A 22,064-nucleotide genomic window follows, 5' to 3' on the forward strand; every position below is an offset into this window, starting at 1 on the left:
CATAAATATTTTCTAGACATAGTTACATATAACATTTCCATGTATATTTCACATCTAACATTTTCAGTAATAAATATATGTTATGTTATTAAGTGCATAGGAGAAATAAGGAAACATATAAATTCAATGCATTATATAAGTTAACCGTTTTAAAATATTTTCATTATACAGGAAAAAGACTATTATAAGATATAAACTATAATACAGCAACTTAACATGTGGGATAGAATATGTTCAGTAGTTTCAAATTTCTTCTACTAGAAGTTCAAATAATAAATGATTACACCTGCATTTTTGTTAATATTTAATGTAATTTTTTTTCTTTTAATGAATATTTTTGTTTACATTTCAAATGTTAAGTGTGTATGCCTCCCCATCTACCCCACTTCCTGCTTAACAACATTCCCCAACACTGGGGATCCAACTATGGCAGGAACAAGGGCTTTTACTTCAATTGATGCCTAACAAGGCCATCCTCTGCTACATAAGCAGTTGGAGCCATGAGTCAGTCCATGAATATACTTTTGATAGTGGTTTAGTCCCTGGAGGGTCTGGTTGGTTGGCATTGTTGTTCTTATGGGGTTGTGAGCCCCTTCAGCTCTTGCAATCCTTTCTCTAATTCCTCTAAGGGGCAACACATTCTCAGTTCAGTGGTTTACTGCTAGCATATGCCTCTTGATTTGACATGCTCGGGCTGTGCATCTCAGGGGACATTTGTATCTGGCTCCTGTCAGCATGCACTTCTTAGCTTCATCAATCTTAACAAATTTGGTGTCTGTTTATATTTCAGCCACATGAGGGGCAGGCTCAGAATGGCTATTCCTTCAATCTCTGATCCCAACTTTACCTCCATATACCATCCTATGAATATGTTTGTTCCCCTTTTAAGAAGAAGTGAAGCATCGGCACATTGGAAGTCCTTTTTGTGAGCTTCATGTGGTGTGTCAATTCTATCTTAGATAATTCGAGATTTTATGCTATTATTCACTTATCCGTGAGTGCGTACCATGTGTTTTTCTATCATTGGGCTACCTCACTTAGGATGATATTTTCTAGTTCAATTCATTTGCCTATGAATTTCATGAAGTCATTGTTTCTGATAGTTGAGTTGTATCCCATTGTGTAGATGTACCATATTTTCTGAATCCATTCCTCTGTTGAAGGGCATATGGGTTCTTTCCAGATTCTGGCTTTAAGAAATAAGGCTGCTATGAACATGGTAGACCTTGTGTCTTTTCTTGTATGTTGGGGTGTCTTTCGGGTATATGCCAAGGAGACATATACCTCGGTCCTCAGGTAAAGCAATGTCGAATTTTCTGAGGAGCCTCCAGACTGATTTCCACAGTGGTTGTAGCAGATTGTAATCACACCAACAATGGAGGAGTCCTCTTCTTTCTCCACATCGTCGCAAAAATCTGATGTCACCTGAATTTTTGATCTTAGAGATTCTGACTAGTGTTAGGTGGAATCTAAAGGTTGTTTTGATTTGCATTTCTCTGATGACTAAGGATATTGAAGATTTTTAGGTACTTGTCAGCCATTTGATATTCCTCAGCTGAGAATATTTGATTAGCTCTTTACCCCATTTTTAATAGGGTTATTTAACTCTCTGGAGTCTACATTCTTGATTTATTTGTATATTTTGGATATCAGATGTAGGATTGGCAAAGATCTTTTCCCAATCTTTTGGGGGCCACTTTGTCCTAATGATAGTATCCTTTGCCTTACAGAATCTTTGCAGTATTATGAGATCCCATTTGTTGATTCTTGATCTTATAGCATCATCCACTGATGTTTTGTTCAGGAAATTTTCCCTAGTGCCCATGTGGTCAGGATTCTTTCCCTCTTTTTGAATGTATATGGTTTGATATGGAGGTCCTTGATCCACTTGGACTTAAGCTTTGTACAAGGCAATAAGAATGTATTCTTCTACATGCTAAACTCCAGATGAACCAGCACCATTTGTTGAAAATGCTGTCTTTTTTCTATTGTATAGTTTTAGCTCCTTTGTCAAAGATCAAGTGATCCTAGGTTTGCGGGTTCATTTCTGGGTCTTCTATTCCCCTGATCTTCCTGCCTGTCACTGTACCAATACCATACAGTTTTTATCACTATTGCTGTAATAATGCTTGAAGTCAGGAACGGTGATTTCCAAAGAAGTTGTTTTATATTTGAGGATAGTTTGTGCCATGCTGTTTTTTTTTTGTTTTTTTTTTATATTCCAAATGTATTTTCAAATTGCTCTTTCTAACTCTATCAAGAGTTGAGTTGGAATTTTGATGGGGATTGCATTGAATCTGTACATTGTTTTTAGCAAAATGGCCTTTTTTCTATTTTAATCTTGAGAATCAATGAGCATTGGAGGTCTTTCCATCTTCTGAGATCTTCTTCAGTTTCTTCAGAAATGTGAACTTCTTGTCACTTGCTTGGTTAGAGTAACACTGAGGTATTTTCCTAATTTCTTTCTCAGCCTATTTATCCTTTGAGTAGAGGAAGACTATTGGTTTGTTTGGGTTAATTTTATACTGAGCCAGTTTGCTGAAGTTCTTTCTCATACTTAGTAGTTCTCTGGTAGAATTTTTGGGGTCCCTTAAGTATACTACCATCTCATCTGCAAATAATGATACTTTGACTCCTTCCTTTCCAATTTTTATACATTTGATATTTTTTGATTGCTCTGGCCAGGACTTCAAGTACTATAATGAAAAAATGGTGAGAGATTGGGCAGCCTTATCTATTCCCTGACTTTAGTGAGGGGTTGCTTCAATTTCTCTCTGTTTAGTTTCATGCTGTCTACTATTTTGCTGTATATTGCTTTTACTATGTTTAAGTATGGCCCTTGAATTCCTGAACTTTCAAGAACTTTTATCAAAAGGGGTATTGAATTTTGTCAAATGCTTTCTCAGTATTTAATGAAATGATCATTTTTTCCTTTGTGTTTGTTTATATAGTGAATTAGGGTGATAGATTTCTGTATATTGAATCATCCCTGCATCCCTGGGATGATGCCTACTTGAGCATGATGGATGATCATTTGATGTTTTCTTGAATTCGGTTTGTGAGAATTGTATTGAGTATTTTTGGATGGATATTCATAAGGAAAATTGATCTGAAATTCTCTTTATTTGTTTTGTCTTTGTGTATTTTAGGTACATGCATAACTGTTGCTTCAATGAAGGAATTGGGTAGTGCTCCATCTGTTCTATTTTGCGGAAGGGTTTGGACAGTATTTGTATGAGGTCTCCTAAGAAAGTCTGATAGAATTCTGCACTAAATCCATCTGATCCTGGGTTCTTTTTGGTTGAGAGAATTTAAATAACTGCTTCAATTTCTTAGGAATTATGGGATTGTTTAGATGGTTTATCTGATCCTGATTTATCTTTCTTGCCTCATATTTGTCTAGAAAATTGTCCATTTTCTCGAAACTTTCCTTTTTTTGAATATAAGCTTTTGATGATTTTTTTTAATTTACTCAGATTCTGTTGTTGTGTCTCCCTTTTCGTTTCTGATTTGGTTAATATGGATAAACTCTCAGGTTAGTCTGGCTAAGGGTTTATTTATCTTATAGATTTTCTCAAAGAACCAGTTCCTGGTTTTGTTGATTCTTTGTATAGTCCTTTCTGTTTCTATGTGGTTGATTTCATCCCTGAGTTTGATTATTTCCTGCCTTCTACTCCTCTTGCATGCATTTGTTTATTTTTGTTCTAGAGCTTTTAGGTGTGCTGTCAAACTGCTGACATATGCTTTCTCTTGTTTCGGTTTGGAGGCACTCAAAGCTATGTGTTTTCCTCTTAGCATTGTTTTCATTGTGTCCCAAAAATTTGGGTATGTTGTGCCTTTATTTTCATTAAATTCTAAAAAGTCTTTAATTTCTTTATTTATGTATTCCTTGACCAACTTATCATTGAGTAGAGCATTGTTCAACTTCCATGTATACATCGGCTTTCTATGGTTTCTGTGGTTGTTGAAGACTAGCCTTAATCTATTAGGATTTGACAGGAAATATGGTACTATGTTTGTCTTTCTATATCTTTTGAGGTCTGTATTGTGACTAATTATATGGTCAGTTTAGCATGAGGTGCTGAGAAGAAGGTATATGCTTTTGTTTTAGGATCAAATGTTCTATAAATATCTGTTAAGATCATTTGGTTCATAACTTCTGCTAGTTTCTCTATGTCTCTGTTTAATTTCTGTTTCCATGATCTGTCCACTGATGAGAGTGGGGTGCTGAAATTTGCTACTATTATTGTGTGAGTAGCAATGGGTGCTTTCAACTTCAGCAAACTTTTTTTTATGAATGCAGGTACATTTGGAGCATCGATATTTAGGTTTGAGAGTTCATCTTGGTGGGTTTTTCTTTTGATGAATATTGTGTCAGTCCTTATCTTTTTTGATGACTTTTGGTTGAAAATCAATTTTATTTGATATTAGAATGGCTATTCCAGCTTGTTTCTTTAGACCAAGTGCATGGAAAGTTGTTTCCCAGCTTTTATTCTGAGTGTCTGTCTTCGTCACTGAGGGGTATTTCCTATATGAAGCAACTTGCCGGATCCACATTAAATATCTAGTCTGTTTGTCTAGGTCTTTTGACTGGGGAATTGAATACATTCATGTTAAGTGATGTTAAGGAATAGTAATTGATGCTTTCTGTTATTTTTGTTTTTAGAGGTTGAATTATGTTTACTTTTGGTTTTGTTCTAAGGAGATTACTTTCTTGGTTGCACTTTAACTTCTTATGACAGAGTTTTCTGTCTATTATCCTTTGTAGGGCTGTATATCTAGGATATATTGTGTAAATTTGGCTTTGTCATGGTATATCTTGGTTTCTCCTTTTTACATTATCTTTGACAGTTGTGTTGATGTTTTCTCTGATATTCTCTGCCCCTGAGATTCTCTCTGCTATCTCTTGTGTTCTGTTGTTGATGTTTGCATCTATGACTCCTGATCTCTTTCCTTGGTTTTTATCTCCAGGATTGGCTCCCTTTGTGCTTTCTTTATTGTTTCTATTTCCATTTTAAATTCCTGTATGATTTTGTTCAATTCCTTCACTTTTTTATTGTGTTTTCCTTAAGGGATTTTTGTGTGTCTTCTTTAACTTCTTCTACTTGTTTAATTGTGTTATCCTTTATTTCTTTAAAGGAATTATTTATTTCCTTCTTAAAGTCCTCCATCATCATCATAAAATGGGATTTTCATCCAAATCTTGCTTTTCTGCTGTGTTTGTATATCCAGTATTTGCTTTGGTGGGAGATCTGGGCTCTGATAATGCCAAGTAGTCTTGGTTTCTGTTGCTTAGATTCCTTAGATAGCCTTTTGCTATCAGATTGTCTCTAGTGTTAGCCTGTCTTACTGTTTCTGACAGTGGCTTCACCATTCTGTAGGCCTGTGTGTCACCATTGCTGTAGACCTGTTTTCTTTTAGCCAGATCGGGGAACAGAGGGCTGTTTCTGGGTTTTTGTGAACTGAAGCCTCCTTTCAGGCTCCTTAGTGCAGAACAGTTGGTCTTACCTCTGTTTTCAAGTTTGTAGGCACTCCTGCAGACTGGCTTTCAGTTCTTGGAACAGCCAGAGAAAAGAATTGACCTGCTTCTGACTGCTCCTAGGTCCCTTTGCACGGAGGGCACAAATGGTACTAAGTGATTTCCTCTTGAATCATGAATGTGTGCCGAAAGTAATTGTCTCCTTTGAGTTCTTAGGATTGACTGCACTTCTGTGGGTCCAGCTCTCTCCCCAATGGGATTTGGGTGCATGGAGCTGGGGGACCAGTTCAGTTCAGTTCTGGGCACAGGCAAAAGCCAGCAGATTCCTGCCATTGACTACTCCTATATTCCTGTATCCAGAGGCACTATGTAGTTTTCTCACGGCCCAAGAATATGAGCAGAAGTGGGCACAAGTAACAGTCTCTCCTGAGGTCTCCAAATTGTCTGTACCTCTGGGAGTTCAGCCCTCTCCCAGTGGGATTTCTACATTTAATATAATTTTTAACACATAATGAAATAAAGAAAACTATTCAATTGTTTCATTTGTTTGTTCATTGAAGAAAGGTATCTGATACTCAGAAACAAAAATAAGTGATTATAATTGCCACTGTGGCTATATACCATTTTACTCTCTATACCAAATCATTTTATTTATACAAGTTTCAGATTTCCCAGCTTCTACATTAATACATTGATTTTCAACAGAAGGAAGAATAAACAAAAATGATAATTTTTAATCAGCAAAACTTTGAAATAACTACTTATAAGATTGTTAGGAATATTGTAATTCTTTGCTAACTGGTAGAACACAGAAATAAAATGATATGTAGCCTGGTATATGTTGGTATATGTATACCTGAAAACCATATAAGTAAAATAATGTAAATTTAAGTATGAAGATTAATAATAATATACATAATAATTAATAGTAAAGGAAAATAGATGAAAAGAAGATTATTTACAAGTAATGATTATAAGTGGATAACAGTTGTTTTAAAAGTTAGACAAGTAAAAAATCACATATACAGTGGTGATCTCTAAAACCTAACTACATCATCATTTTCTTCATTTGTCTGATTACTTATCTGAGATAACTTGAAGCTCTTTGAAAATGTTATTCTTGTGTCCATAATCTCAGCATTTCAGTGTTAGTAAAAAGTTCTTCAGTCTCAGCTTGATCTATTGTAGGTAATAGACAAAGTCTCATTTTCCCCTTTAGAACTTATTACAAAGTATTTTCTCTATAGGTTTTAATTTTCTTTACTCTCTTTTTGTTCTTAAAAATATCTGTTCTATGATATAATCTTGCCTCTGCATAAGAATTCCTGTGTGAGAATAAGCAGAAAACCGGGTTACTAATTTGGAAGCCATATTTGGATTGATATGGTCTTATCCTATCAAATGTGTATCCTATAGTTTCTTTTGTATCAAATTCAATTCGTTTTCAATTCCGTTGATAAATTTCTTCAGATATTTAAATTTTTATAACTGTGTAAGGTTTTATTTTGTTTTGTTTTTAAATTCTCAGCTCTTCAATAGTCAAGCCAATTGCAGACCAAATCTAGTTAATATCTCCCAATAATTTATGGAAATAATTAAAAGTTTCCTAATTGATCTTTTTTATTTGTATCCTTTGTGGTCTTGCCTTTGTAGATTTATTTTATATACTAGAGAATTAGTAGAATGTCCTCTTTGTATTTTCTCATGGATAGATTGTAATTCTCAATGAGTCAAGGTCTTCTTTATTTCATGAAACATTCTTGTGAAGGGATTTGTAACTGAATGAACCAACAAGATATCATTCATATATCAGTAGATTACAAATTGAAGAGAAATTGTTTTTGAACTCTCCGCAATGACTGTGGTACAAAATATTGTCCCAAGGTAGGGCTGTTTAACATTCCCTGAGTTAAGACTTCCAAATATTATCTTCCTATTTGGGAACTTTTATTAAAAATAGGTATTAAGGACCCAAATCCCATGAGAGGGAGAGCTAAACCTTCAGAGAGGCAGACATGCCTGGGAAACCAGAAGAGACTGCACTCTGCACACATTACTGATTCCAGAGGAAAACACCAAACGCCATCTGGAACCCTGGTGCATGGAAACTCCCGGAATGGGCAGGACAGATCTTCCTGGTGGCTGCCGCCACGGAGAGCTCATAAGCAACACCCCACGAGCAAACTTGAGCCTCGGGACTACAATTAAGACCAACTTTTCTGCTGCAAGCGACCTGCCTGGTGAACTCAAGACACAGGCCCACATGAACAGCTGAACACCTGTATATAGGAAAAACTACACGCCCGAAAGCAGAACACTCTGTGCCCATAACTGGCGGAAAGAAAACAGGAAAACAGGTCTACAGCAATCCTGAAACACAGGCTTATAGGACAGTCTAGCCACTGTCAGAAATAGCAGAACAAAGTAACACTAGAGATGATCTGATGGCGAGAGGCAAGCGCAGGAACCCAAGCAACAGAAACTAAGATTACATGGCATCATCGGAGCCCAATTCTCCCACCAAAGCAAACACAGAATATCCAAACACACCAGAAAAGCAAGATCAAGTTTCAAAATCATATTTGATCATGAGGCTGGAGGACTTCAAGAAAGACATGAAGAACTCCCTTAGAGAACAAGTAGAAGCCTATAGAGAGGAATAGCAAAAATCCCTAAATGAATTCCAGGAAATCATAAATAAACAAGTAGAAGCACATAGAGAGGAGTCACAAAAATCCCTGAAAGAATTCCAGGAAATCACAATCAAACAGTTGAAGGAATTAAAAATGGAAATAGAAGCAATAAAGAAAGAACACATGGAAACAACCCTGGATATAGAAAACCAAAAGAAGAGACAAGGAGCTGTAGATAAGAGATTCACCAACAGAATACAAGAGATAGAAGAGAGAATCTCAGAGGCAGAATATTCCATAGAAATCATCGACTAAACTGTCAAAGATAATGTAAAGCAGAAAAAGCTACTGGTCCAAAACATATAGGAAATCCAGGACTCAATGAGAAGATCCAAACAAAGGATAATAGGTATAGAAGAGAGTGAAGACTCCAAGCTCAAAGGACCAGTAAATATCTTCAACAAAATCATAGAAGAAACTTCCCTAACCTAAAGAAAGTGATAACCATAGGCATACAAGAAGCCTACAGAACTCCAAATAGATTGGACCAGAAAAGAAACTCCTCCCGTCACATAATAGTCAAAACACCAAATGCACAAAATAAAGAAAGAATATTAAAAGCAGTAAGGGAAAAAGGTCAAGTAACATATAAAGGCAGGCCTATCTGAATCACACCAGACTTTTCACCAGAAACTATGAAAGCCAGAAGATCCTGGACAGATGTCATACAGACGCTAAGAGATCACAAATGCCAGCCCAGGTTACTGTATCCTGCAAAACTCTCAATTAACATAGATGGAGAAACCAAGATATTCCATGACAAAACCAAATTTGCACAATATCTTTCTACAAATCCAGCACTACAAAGTATAATAAATGGTAAAGCCCAACATAAGGAGGCAAGCTATACCCTAGAAGAAGCAAGAAACTAATCGTCTTGGCAACAAAACAAAGAGAAGAAAAGCACACAAACATAACCTCATATCCAAATATGAATATAACAGGAAGCAATAATCAATATTCCTTAATATCTCTGAACATCAATGGCCTCAACTCCCCGATAAAAAGACATAGATTAACAAACTGGATACACAACGAGGACCCTGCATTCTGCTGCCCACAGGAAGCACACCTCAGAGACAAAGACAGACACTACCTCAGAGTGAAAGACTGGAAAACAACTTTACAACAAATTGTCAGAAGAAGCAAGCTGGAGTACCCATTCTAATATCAAATAAAATCAATTTTCAACTAAAAGTAATCAAAAAAGATAAGGAAGTACACTTCATATTCATCAAAGGAAAAATCCACCCAGATGAACTCTCAATGCTAAATATCTATGCCCCAAATACAAGGGCACCTACATACGTAAAAGAAACCTTACTAAAGCTCAAAACACACATTGCACCTCACACAATAATAGTAGGAGATTTCAACACCCCACTCTCATCAATGAACAGATCATGAAAACAGAAATTAAACAGAGATGTAGACAGACTAATGAGCCAAATGGACTTAACGGATATTTATAGAACATTCTATTCTAAAGCATAAGGATATTCCTTCTTCTCAGCTCCTCATGGTACTTTGTCCAAAACTGACCACATAATTGGTCAGAAAACAGGCCTCAACAGGTACAGAAAGATAGAAATAATCCCATGTGTGCTATCAGACCACCACGGCCTAAAGCTGGCCTTCAATGACAATAAGGGAAGAATGCCCACATATACATGGAAATTGAACAATGCTCTACTCAATAATAACCTGGACAAAAAGAAATAAAAAAAGAAATTAAAGACTTCTTAGAATTTAATGAAAATGAAGGTACAACATATCCAAACTTATGGGACACAATGAAAGCTGTGCTAAGAGGAAAACTCATAGCTCTGAGTGCCTGCAGAAAGAAACAGGAAAGAGCATATGTCAGCAGCTTGACAGCACACCTAAAAGCTCTAGAACAAAAAGAAGCAAATACACCCAGGATAAGTAGAAAGCATGAAATAATCAAACTCAGATGTGAAATCAACCAAGTAGAAACAAAAAGGACCATAGAAAAAATCAACAGAACCAAAAGTTTGTTCTTTGAGAAAATCAACAAGATAGATAAACCCTTAGCCAGACTAACAAGAGGACACAGAGAGTGTATCCAAATTAACAAAATCAGAAATGAAAAGGGAGACATAACTACAGATTCAGAGGAAATTCAAAAAATCATCAGATCTTACTATAGAAGCCTATATTCCACAAAACTTGAAAATCTGCAGGAAATGGACTATATCCTAGACAGATACCATTTACCGAAATTAAATCAGGAACAGACAAACCAGTTAAACAACCCCATAACTCCTAAGGAAATAGAAGCAGTCATTAAACGTCTCCCAACCAAAAAGAGCCCAGGTCCAGACGGGTTTAGTGCAGAATTCTATCAGACCTTCATAGAAGACCACACACCAATATTAAACAAACTATTCCACAAAATTGAAACAGATGGAGCACTACCGAATTCCTTCAATGAAGCCACAAGTACTCTTATACCTAAACCACACAAAGACCCAACAAAGAAACAGAACTTCAGACCAATTTCCCTTATGTATATCGATGCAAAAATACTAAATAAAATACTGGCAAACCGAATCCAAGAGCACATCAAAACAATGATCCACCATGATCAAATAGGCCTCATCCCAGGCATGCAGGGATGGTTTAATATATGGAAAACGATCAAAGTGATCCATTATATAAACAAACTGATAGATCAAAACCACATGATCATTTCATTAGATGCTGAGAAAGCATTTGACAAAATTCAACACCCCTTCATGATAAAAGTCCTGGAATGAGTAGGAATTCAAGGCCCATACCTAAACATAGTAAAAGCCATATACAGCAAACCAGTTGCTAACAATAAACGAATTGGAGAGAAACTTGAAGCAATCCCACTAAAATCAGGGACTAGACAAGGCTGCCCACTCTCTCTCTACTTATTCAATATAGTTCTTGAAGTTCTAGCCAGAGCAATCAGACAACAAAAGGATGTCAAGGGGATACAGATCGGAAAAGAAGAAGTCAAAATATCACTATTTGTAGATGATATGATAGTATATTTAAGTGATCCCAAAAGTTCCACCAGAGAAATACTAAAGCCTGTAAACAACTTCAGCAAAGTGGCTGGGTATTAAATTAAGTCAAATAAATCAGTAGCCTTCCTCTACACAAAAGAGAAACTAGCCGAGAAAGAAATTAGGGAAACGACACCCTTCATAATAGACCCAAATAATATAAAGTACCTCAGTGTGACTTTAACCAAGCAAGTAAAAGATTTGTATAATAAGAACTTCAAGACTCTGAAGAAAGAAATTGAAGAAGTCCTCAGAAGATGGAAAGATCTCCCATGCTCATTGATTGGCAGGATTAATATATTAAAAATGGCCATTTTACCAAAAGCGATCTACAGATTCAATGCAATCCTCATCAAAATACCAATCCAATTCTTCAAAGAGTTAGACAGAACAATTTGCAAATTCTTCTTGAATAACAAAAAACCCCTGATAGCTAAAACTATTCTCAACAATAAAAGGACTTCAGAGGGAATCACTATCCCTGAACTCAAGGAATACTACAGAGCAATAGTGATAAAAACTGCATGGTACTGGTACAGAGACAGATAGATAGACCAATGGAACAGAATGGAAGACTTAGAAATTAACCCACACACCTGTGGGCACTTGATTTTTGACAAAGGATCCAAAACCATCCAATGAAAAAAAGAGAGCATTCTCAGCAAATGGTGCTGGTTCAACTGGAGGTCAACATGTAGAAGAATGCAAATAGAACCATGCTTATCATCCTGTACAAAGCTCAAGTGCAAATGGATCAAGGATCTCCACATCAAACCAGATACACTCAAACTAATAAAAGAAAAACTAGGGCAGCATCTCGAACACATGGGCACTGGAAAAAAAATTCCTGCACAAAACACCAATGGCTTATGCTCTAAGATCAAATATTGACAAATGGGATCTCATAAAACTGCAAAGCTTCTGTAAGGCAAAGGACACTGTGGTTAGGACAAAACGGCAACCAACAGATTGGGAAAATATCTTTACCAATCCTACAACTGATAAGGCCTTATATCCAAAATATACAAAGAACTCAAGAAGTTAGACTGCAGGGAGACAAATAACCCTATTAAAAAATGGGATTCAGTGCTAAACAAAGAATTCACAGCTGAGGAATACCGAATTGCTGAGAAACACCTAAAGAAATGTTCAACATCTTTAGTCATAAGGGAAATGCAAATCAAAACAACCCTGAGATTTCACCTCACACCAGTGAGAATGGCTAAGATCGAAAACTCAGTTGACAAAAAATGCTGGTGAGGATGCGGAGAAAGACGAACACTCCTCCATTGTTGGTGGGATTGCAGACTGGTACAACCATTCTGCAAATCAGTCTGGAGGTTCCTCAGAAAATTGGACATTGAACTGCCTGAGGACCCAGCTATACCTCTCTTGGGCATATACTCAAAAGATGCCCCAACATATAAAAATAACATGTCCTCCACTATGTTCATAGCAGCCTTATTTATAATAGCCAGAAGCTGGAAAGAACCCAGATACCCTTCAACAGAGGAATGGATACAGAAAATGTGGTACATCTACACAATGGAATATTACTCAGCTTTCAAAAACAATGACTTTATGAAATTCGTAGGCAAATGGTTGGAACTGGATAATATCATCCTGTGTGAGGTAACCCAATCACAGAAAAACACACATGGTATGCACTCATTGATAAGTGGCTATTAGCCCAAATGCTTAAATTATCCTAGATGTCTAGAACAAATGAATCTCAAGACGGATGATCAAAATGTGAATGCTTCACTCCTTCTTTAAAAGAGGAACAAGAATACACTTGGTAGGTAGTAGAGAGGCAAAGATTAAAACAGACACAGAAGGAATACCCATTCAGAGCCTGCCCCACATGTGGTCCATATATATACAGCCATCCAATTAGACAAGGTGGATGAAGCAAAGAAGTCCAGCCCGACAGGAGCCAGATGTAGATCGCTCCTGAGAGACAGCCAGAATACAGCAAATACAGAGGCGAATGCCAGCAGCAAACCACTGAACTGAGAATAGGACCCCCGTTGAAGGAATCAGAGAAAGAACTGGAAGAGCTTGAAGGAGCTCGAGACCCCTTATGAACAACAATGCCAAGCAACCAGAGCTTCCAGAGACTAAGCCACTACCTAAGGACTATACATAGACTGACCCTGGACTCTGACTTCATAGGTAGCAATGAATATTCTAGTAAGATCACCAGTGGAGGGGGAAGCCCTTGGTCCTGTTAAGACTGAAACCCCAGTGAACATGATTGTTGGGGGGAGGGTGGCAATGGGGGAGGATGGGGAGGGGAACACCAATAAAGAAGGGGAGGGGGAGGGATTAGGGGGATGTTTGCCCTGAAACCGGGAAAGGGAATAACACTGGAAATGTAAATAATAAACACTCAAGTTAATTAAAAAAAATATATATATATAGATATTAAGAATGAAACCTTCCCTATTGTATTGATGTAAAGAAATTGTGAAAAAAACAACCTTCTTGACCAATCATTATGACAGGCCATTTCTTATGTAACAAGGAAGGGATTCCAAGCTGTTAAAAAAATTACCTGAATGATTTTATTAATTACTCTAAGATTTATCAATGCTATCCATTTGTCAGATTTTTTTATTGGCCAATACCACAGATTCAAAGGGCTGATGGAGTCTTCTGTATATTGAGCCTTCATTTGCACTTGAACCAACTGTTCTAGTGCCTATAATTTTTCTTTTGCCATAAACCAATCCAATAGTTTGGTGAGTTAACCACCTTAACGGTAATGTAGTTCCTGTTTTCTCAGCAGTGTTTCTCCAGTATTTAGTTTGAGAGTCCACTTTTGTTCTCTTCTGGTTATGAACAATATGGAAACTGTGACTATTCTTGATAAGATTCTTCAATATTTAGTTTGGGAATATTTTTTATTTTATGGTGTGTCTCTGAAGTTAGAGGACTATAATTGGTATCTTCCATTGTTGTGTTAGATCTCTGTTCTATAAATTCTTGGCTATACCAGCCACATATATCTTTAATTTTCCTATTTGACCTGACTATATACACTTAAGTCATTTTGTACTTTGATTTACAAAAGAAAATTTTGAACTTCTTGAAGTTGCATATTTTCTCCAGAAGAGGCCAAACTGTAGGCCATGATCTTGTAATGTTTATGGTTATATCTGCTTGTGCATTAACCCTTCCTTCAAATCTAGGATTATTTACTAACATCTTTAGATTTTGCCGTTGATCCTTTATAGAAGTGTGCCAAATATTTGGGGTTTTTTGTTTGTTTGTTTGTTTTTTTGTTGTTGTTGTTTTTGTTTTTGTTTTTGGGTTTTTTTGCTTCTGCTTTTGCTTGGTTGTTTGCTTACTTGCTTGTTTTATCTATTGAAGTGGTTTCAAATTTGATATTTGTAGGTTTAGTGTCCATTTTTAGGGCAATGTTGTTTATTTTTTTGTGGATGAGTATATCCTCTGTTTCCTTGAATAGGATGATTTGATTCGATATTGAGGCTTGCAAGATGTTCCCTTCAGAGTTTTTGGATAATAGTTTTTCCATTTATCTGTTTCTTTATATTCATTATTTCAATGTTGGCCTTTGCCACATCATTTCCATAAATAGGATGGCATATTTTCTCTTTTGGACTCAATTTGTTTTTGTGTGTGTGTGTGTTTGTTTGTTTTTGTTTTGTTTTGTTTTTAATTTCTTTGAAATGTGTTTGTTCACCATAATTTGGAAATCTGTAAGTTTAGCTTTTTCATAATATCTACAGATGGCTTCTCCTATTAAGGTTATCTCATGAGATCTAACAACAACCATATTCCAAATTCATTCATTACTAGATGGTGATTATTTTCTCAGTGGTATGATCACATGTTTGCATTCAGTATTAGTGTTTTCATAAGCAAAAGATTTAATGAATACAATGAATGATTCTTTTTGAGCATTGTACAACTTCAGTACAATGGCCTATCTTTTTTCCTATTTCTTCAATCTTTTCCAAGCCACTTAAGACTGTTTTGAGACATTATGTCAAGGTTCCTTTGTCTTATGCAGTTTATATCTCTATCTCAGCATAGTGAACTTCATGTAAAAGTTGTTGTTTAGCAATACTGACAACTGTGGCTCTGTGTGTGTGTGTATGTTTGTGTGTGTGTGTGTGTGTGTGTGTGTGTGTGTGTGTGTGGTGATCTCTTTAGTTTCTTCTTTCAACCATGAAAACCATTGTAATTTTGGTCTATTTTCTAATATAGCTCTTGTCAGAAATTTCCAGTCTTGGTGGATTATTCTACATTTACTCAGTCAGGAGGTCAAAATTTCTTTTACTTATGGTGAATATATTCCATAATAATTGACACTTTCCTTAATTTTCTCAAATCCAGTACATCCACATTCTTATTGATTATAAATTTGTGGATGATCCTCACCTGCTTGCCTTTGCTATATACTAATAGTGTAAGCTAAAGTTTGTCTCTTAGAATCAATTTTGTTGGTTTTCTGTAGTTCAGTTTAAACTTAGCAAATAGTGTCCATTTATGTTTTCTATTTTATTTTTCACAAAGATTGAGACTGGAGGATAACTATGTGTTCAACACTCTTGATGCTTTATTGCCTCTATTCCTAAATTTTTATTTATCTGTTTGAATGTGACTTTAATAATATACATACAAAGATGTGATAGGGAATTAACATGGCCGTTTCTAAGGGTAGAGGGTAAAATTTAATCTCAACAAATATTTAACTAAATTATTTGTTGTGAATTGCAAGTATAAGTGAGAGTAACTGCCACTCCTTGTCACTAAATTTTCAGTATATAAATATACAAAAACAAAACAAAACAGTGATAAAAGCGATAGTACAGTGCTATAATGGGTTGGGTGAGGAGGAGAATTATTTCCTTTAAATTGCCTCTTTACAAAATGTCACAATGTGCAGAGATTTGTACTCACACTTAAATCTATATATTTTATAATTACACATAACAGTAATTTTTATTTGTATTAATCTTTCTGAAGTATAATGAGAACTTTCAGATTGCTCAAGATAAAAGAGATTTATTGAACCCCTAAGTTTTTCTACTTACTCATATGTGAGTGAATTCTGATTCTCTTGCTAAATTATAAATACTTCATGGCAAGAATATTGCAGCCTTTGTTTATAATCTTTCTGGTCACACAGAAAATGACACAACTTGTTGACTCCTAAACATGAAAATAAAACAAAACAAAAATTTTACAGAGGTAGTGACACAATTGAAAAGACTCTGAAACAACTTACCAAAGCCAACTTTTACACAGCAAATACATAGGCGAATGCCAGCAGCCATCCACTGAACTGAGAACGGGACCCCCGTTGAAGGAATCTGAGAAAGGACTGGAAGAGTTTGAAGGGGCTCAAGACCCCCATATGAACAATAATCCCAACCAACGAGAGCTTCCGGGGACTAAGCCACTACCCAAAGGCTCTACATGGACTGACCCTGGGCTCCAACCTCATAGGTAGCAATGAATAGCCTAGTAAGAGCACCAGTGGAAGGGAAAGAACTTTGTCATGCCAAGACTAAAAGCCGAGTAAATATGATTGTTGTGGGGACAGCCATAATGGGAGAGGATGGGGAGGGGAATATCCTTATAGAAGGGGATCGGGAGGGGTTAGGGGAATGTTGGCCTGGAAAACAGGAAGGGGAATAACAATTGAAATGTAAAGAAGAAATACTCAAGTTAATAAAGAAAAAATTTTCTAAAAATAGAAAAAGACAAAGAAACAAACAAACAAAAACAAAGACAACTTTTAATACCAAGCATGGCAAGAGAAAAAACATGAACACAAATTAATTAAAGCCAAGTTAATTAAAGTAAGCTTTTTTCTTAAATTTATGTATACCAGGTACTTCCTCCTTCAAAGTTTGGTTCTAGAAGTCAGCACTGCATGTGAGAAAGAACAGGGTAGACGATTTCCAAGTGGGGGATTTGAGAGGGAAATTTTGGGTTTACATGTCTAAGAAAATAAATTAATCCCAATTATGTCTTGAAACAAAGACGTGGCTACAAGGTAAGCATAACAATGTATTCACAGATAGTGATATAATTTTTGAAACAAAAGTACAACTGCAAGGAACTTTTTGAAACAATTACATGATTGCTTTATTAAAACATGAGGTACAGAATTATTTGTAGTTAAGGTTACAGGTGGAATTAGTTCAATATTTTTAAAATAAAAACTTAAACATAGTAGGAATAAACTTACTTTGTCTTTATTATTAGATGGGTTTTAGAGCTGAAAGCCAGCTGACAGGAGCAACTATATGCCTGAAAGCAGAAGTAAGGTCAACTTTTCTGCACCAAGTGACCTGCCTGGTGGACTCAGGACACACAAAGGCAGAAATCCTCTAGGACCAGGCACTTCTGGCTTCTTGCTGTGGCTAGAACTTATCTGATCCCAGCCCACAGCTCCCTCCTCCCAAATCCAGTGGGAGAGAAAGCTGATCACCCAGGAGTGTGGGCAATCCTCAGACTGCAGGGAAGGAGAAACTGTCACTTCTGCCCACCCTTCCCCATATCCCTGGCCCAAGAGGAAACTACATAGTGACTCTGGACACACGAATATAGAAGCAGTTAAGTATAAGAGCCCTGCAGGTGAGATCTGTACCCGGATCTGAACTGAACAGGTCCAATAACACTCTGCACCCAAATACCATGGGCAGGAGAGCTTGAATCTCAGAGATTCAGACACCCCTGAGGACCCAGAGGAGACTACACCTCTTCTCTCCTTCCCAAATCAAGAGGAAAATGCCTCTTTGTGCATAGGGACCGAGGAGCAATAGGGGAGGGATCCTTCCTTCTGGTTGCTGCCCTCACAGAGAGCTGAAAGGCAGCCACCAGGAGCGACTACACGCCAGAGAGCAGAACACTCTGTTCCCATTAGTGGCTGAAAGAAAACAGGAAAACAGGTCTACAGGCATGATGGCACACAGGCCCACAGGAAGGTCAAGCCACCATTGGAACCACTAACACCAGAGACAAACAGATGGCAACAGGCAAGCATAGGAATCCAAGCAACAAAAACCAAGACTATTTGGCATCATCAGAACCCATTTCTCCCACCAAAGCAAACACTGGATATCAAAACATACTGGAAAAGCAAGATCTAGTTTTAAAATCACATATTATAATGATTATGGAGGGCTTTAAGAAGGTCATAAATAACTCCCTTAAGGAATTACAGGATAACAAAGTAAACAAGCAAAAGCCAGTAAAGAGGAAACACAAGAATCTCTTAAAGAACTACTGAAAAAAACAACCAAATGAACAAAACCATCAAGGAATTAAAAACAGAAATAGAAACAATAAAGAAAGCACAAAGGGAGACAACCTGGGAGATAGAAAACCTAGGGAAGAGATCAGGAGTCATATACGCAATCATCACCAACAGAATACAAGAGACAAAAAAGAGACTTTCAGGAGCAGAAGATACAATAGAAAACATCCACAAAACTGTCAAAGATAATGTAAAACGCAAAAAGCTCCTAGCGCAAAACATGCGGGAAATCCAGAACACAATGAGAAGATCAAACCTAAGGATAATAGGTATAGAAGAGAGTGAAGACTCCCAAACTAAAGAGCCTGTAAATACATTCAACAAAATTATAGATGAAAACTTCCCTAACCTAAAGAAAGAGATGCCAATAAACATTCAAGAAGCCTACAGATCTCCAACAAGACTGGAACAGAAAAGAAATTCCCCATCACATAATAGTCAAAACACCAAATGCAAAAAACAAAGAAAGAATATTAAAAGCAGAAAGGGGAAAGGTAAAATAACATATAATGGTAGACCTATCAGAATTACACTAGACTATGAAAGACAGAATATCCTAGACAATTGTCACACAAACCCTAAGAGAAAACAAATGCCAGCCCAGGGTACTATATCCAGCAAAACTCTCAATATAAATGGAGAAACCAAAATATTCCATGACAAAACCAAATTACTCAATATCTTTCTACAAATCCAGCCCTACAAATGATAATAGCTAGAAAAGCACAACACAAGGAAGGAAACGACACCCTAGAAAAAGCAATAAAGCAATCTCCTTGCAACAAAACCCAATAAAAGACATAGATTAACAGACTGGATATGTAAAGAGGACGCAGTATTTTGCTGTATATAGGAAACACACCTTAGAGACAAAGACAGACACTACTTCAGAGTAAAATGCTGGAAAACAATATTCCAATCAAATGGTCTCAAGAAGCAAGCAGGAATAGTAATTCTAGTAGTGACTAAAATTGGGTTTTGACCAAAAATAATCAAACAAGAAAAGGAAGGACACTTAATATTCATTAAAGGAAAAATCCACCAAGATGAACTCTCTATCCTAAATATCTATGCTCCAAATAAAGGGCACCCACATTCATAAAAGAAACTGTACAAAAGCTCAAATCACACATCGCACCTCATAAAATAATAGTTGGAAATTTCAACACCCCACTCTCGCCAATGGACAGATCATGGAAACAGAAATTAAATAGAGACATAGAGAAACTAACAGAAGTTATGAACCAAATGGTCTTAATGAATATTTATAGAATAGCCCATCCAACGACAATAGGATATACCTTCTTCTCAGCACCTCATGGTACCTTCTCCAAATTTGACCATATAATCAGTCTCAAAACAGGCTTCAGCAGATACAAGAAGATAGAAATAATCCCATGCATCCTATCAGATCACCACAGACTAAGGCTGGTCTTCAATAACAACAATAGGTAAAGAGCGTTCACATTCCATGGATGTTGAACAATGCTCTCTACTCAATGATAACTTGGTCAAGGAAGAAATAGTGAAAGAAATTAAAGACTTCTTAGAATTTAAGGAAAATATTCGTGAAAATTATATATATATGTGAATATATATACGTATATACATATATATATAGTTTAAAAACTGAAGATATTGGTTGAAAATTATCCTGAAAGAGAAAGAACACAGAAAATAATTCAGCAAAATTTGAAGAAATTTATGAAAATAATCCTAAAAATATGAAAAAATATGTAAAATATTTATTAAAACATGGTTTTTTTAATAATCCTGAAATATAAAGGATAAAGGAAATATTTCAGAAAATTTTAAGATTTTATATAAATAATGCAGAAAATATTAAAAAAAAACAAAAAATCTTTTAGAAAAATTGATGATTTATAGGTAAATAATAATGAAAATATTAACAAAATAAAATAATGCACAGTAAACAATTCAGAAAAAAAATTGCAAAAATTTAAGAAAATAATTCTGATAATATAAATAATACAAAAACATCTTTAAAAACTGAAGACTTTTGTTGAAAATAAGACTGAAAATATAAAGGAAACAAGTATTTCAGGAAAAATGAAGACTTGATCCTAAAGACAATTGAGGATTCACAAGGAAAAATATTTAGAAAAAAATGTAAAATATAGCAGAGTAGTTGAAGATTTAAAAGGTTGAAAATCCTAAAAATGTAAAAGCCACAGAAAATAATTCAAAAAAATATGAAGGTTTTTTCAAAATAACCTTGAAAATGTCTATGTATTTTTTTAAATATATAAATTCAAATTTTTCAAAAAATATACATATTTTTGAAAAAGGTTAAGATTTTTATGAAAATAACCATAAAAATATAAAGCTCGGATGATATAAAAAATTAAGATTATTATGGATAATACTTCCAAATGAATTAAAAAATTTATAAAATAATTCAAAAAATTTTAAAAAGTTGATGTAAATATTCCGGAAAATATCAAAAAAAGAATATTGTTATAAAATGAAGATTTTTTGTGGAAAATAAAAGAGATACAGTAAATGACATAAAATACTTCAGAAAAAATTAAAATTTATAAAAATATTTAAAAAATGTGAAAAAATATTAGAAAAATGAACATTTTTGTTGAAAATAATCCTGAAATTATAAAGGATAAAGAAAATATTTCAGAAAAACTGAAGGTTTTGAGAAAGTAATACAGAAACTATAAAAAAAACAAAAGTATTAGAGAAAAATTTAAGTTTTACAGGTAAATAATCACTAACATATCAATACAATATTATATAGAAAATAATTCAGAAAAAATTGAAATATTTTATGTAAAAATCCTGATAATATATATGGAAGAAAAAAATATTCTTTAAAAACTGAAGAATTGTTGAAAATAATCCTAAAAATATAAAGGATACAAAATATTTCAGAAAAATTGAATACTTTGAAAACAGTACTAAAAATATTAAAAATGTACAAATCACTGCAGAAATATAGAAGAGTTACAGCTTAAATAGTTTAGAAAAAACAAACACACACACTCTCACACACACACACACACACACACACACACACACACACACACACACACACAAACCAGGAAGTATAGTAGAGTAGCAGATGACTTAAAAGGTTGGTAATCCTAAAAAATTAAAAGACACAGAAAATATTTCAGAAAAAAAATTAGATATTTTGTTATATGATCCTGAAAATATCAAAAAAACCAAAAAACAAAAAACAAAAATATATTTTTTAAAAAAATAAACATTTTTGTGAAAATAATCTTGAAAATATAAATATACAGAAGATAGTTCTTAAGAATCAAAAGAATAAAAAACACAAAAAGTAATTCAGAATAATTTGGGGAAATTTATGTAAATATTCCCGAAGAAATATTGTTTTATAAATGAAGACTTTTGTTGAAAATAAACCTGATGTCTAAAAGGAGAGAAAATATTTCAGAAAATTAAAGATTTTGTGAAGATAATCTGGAAAATAGAAAAAAATCAGAAGATATTTAAGGAAAAATTTAACATTTTGGTTGAAAATAAACTGAAAC

The sequence above is a fragment of the Rattus norvegicus genome, chromosome 13, assembly GCF_036323735.1.
Source record: "Rattus norvegicus strain BN/NHsdMcwi chromosome 13, GRCr8, whole genome shotgun sequence".
NCBI classification, from domain to species: Eukaryota; Metazoa; Chordata; class Mammalia; order Rodentia; family Muridae; genus Rattus; species Rattus norvegicus.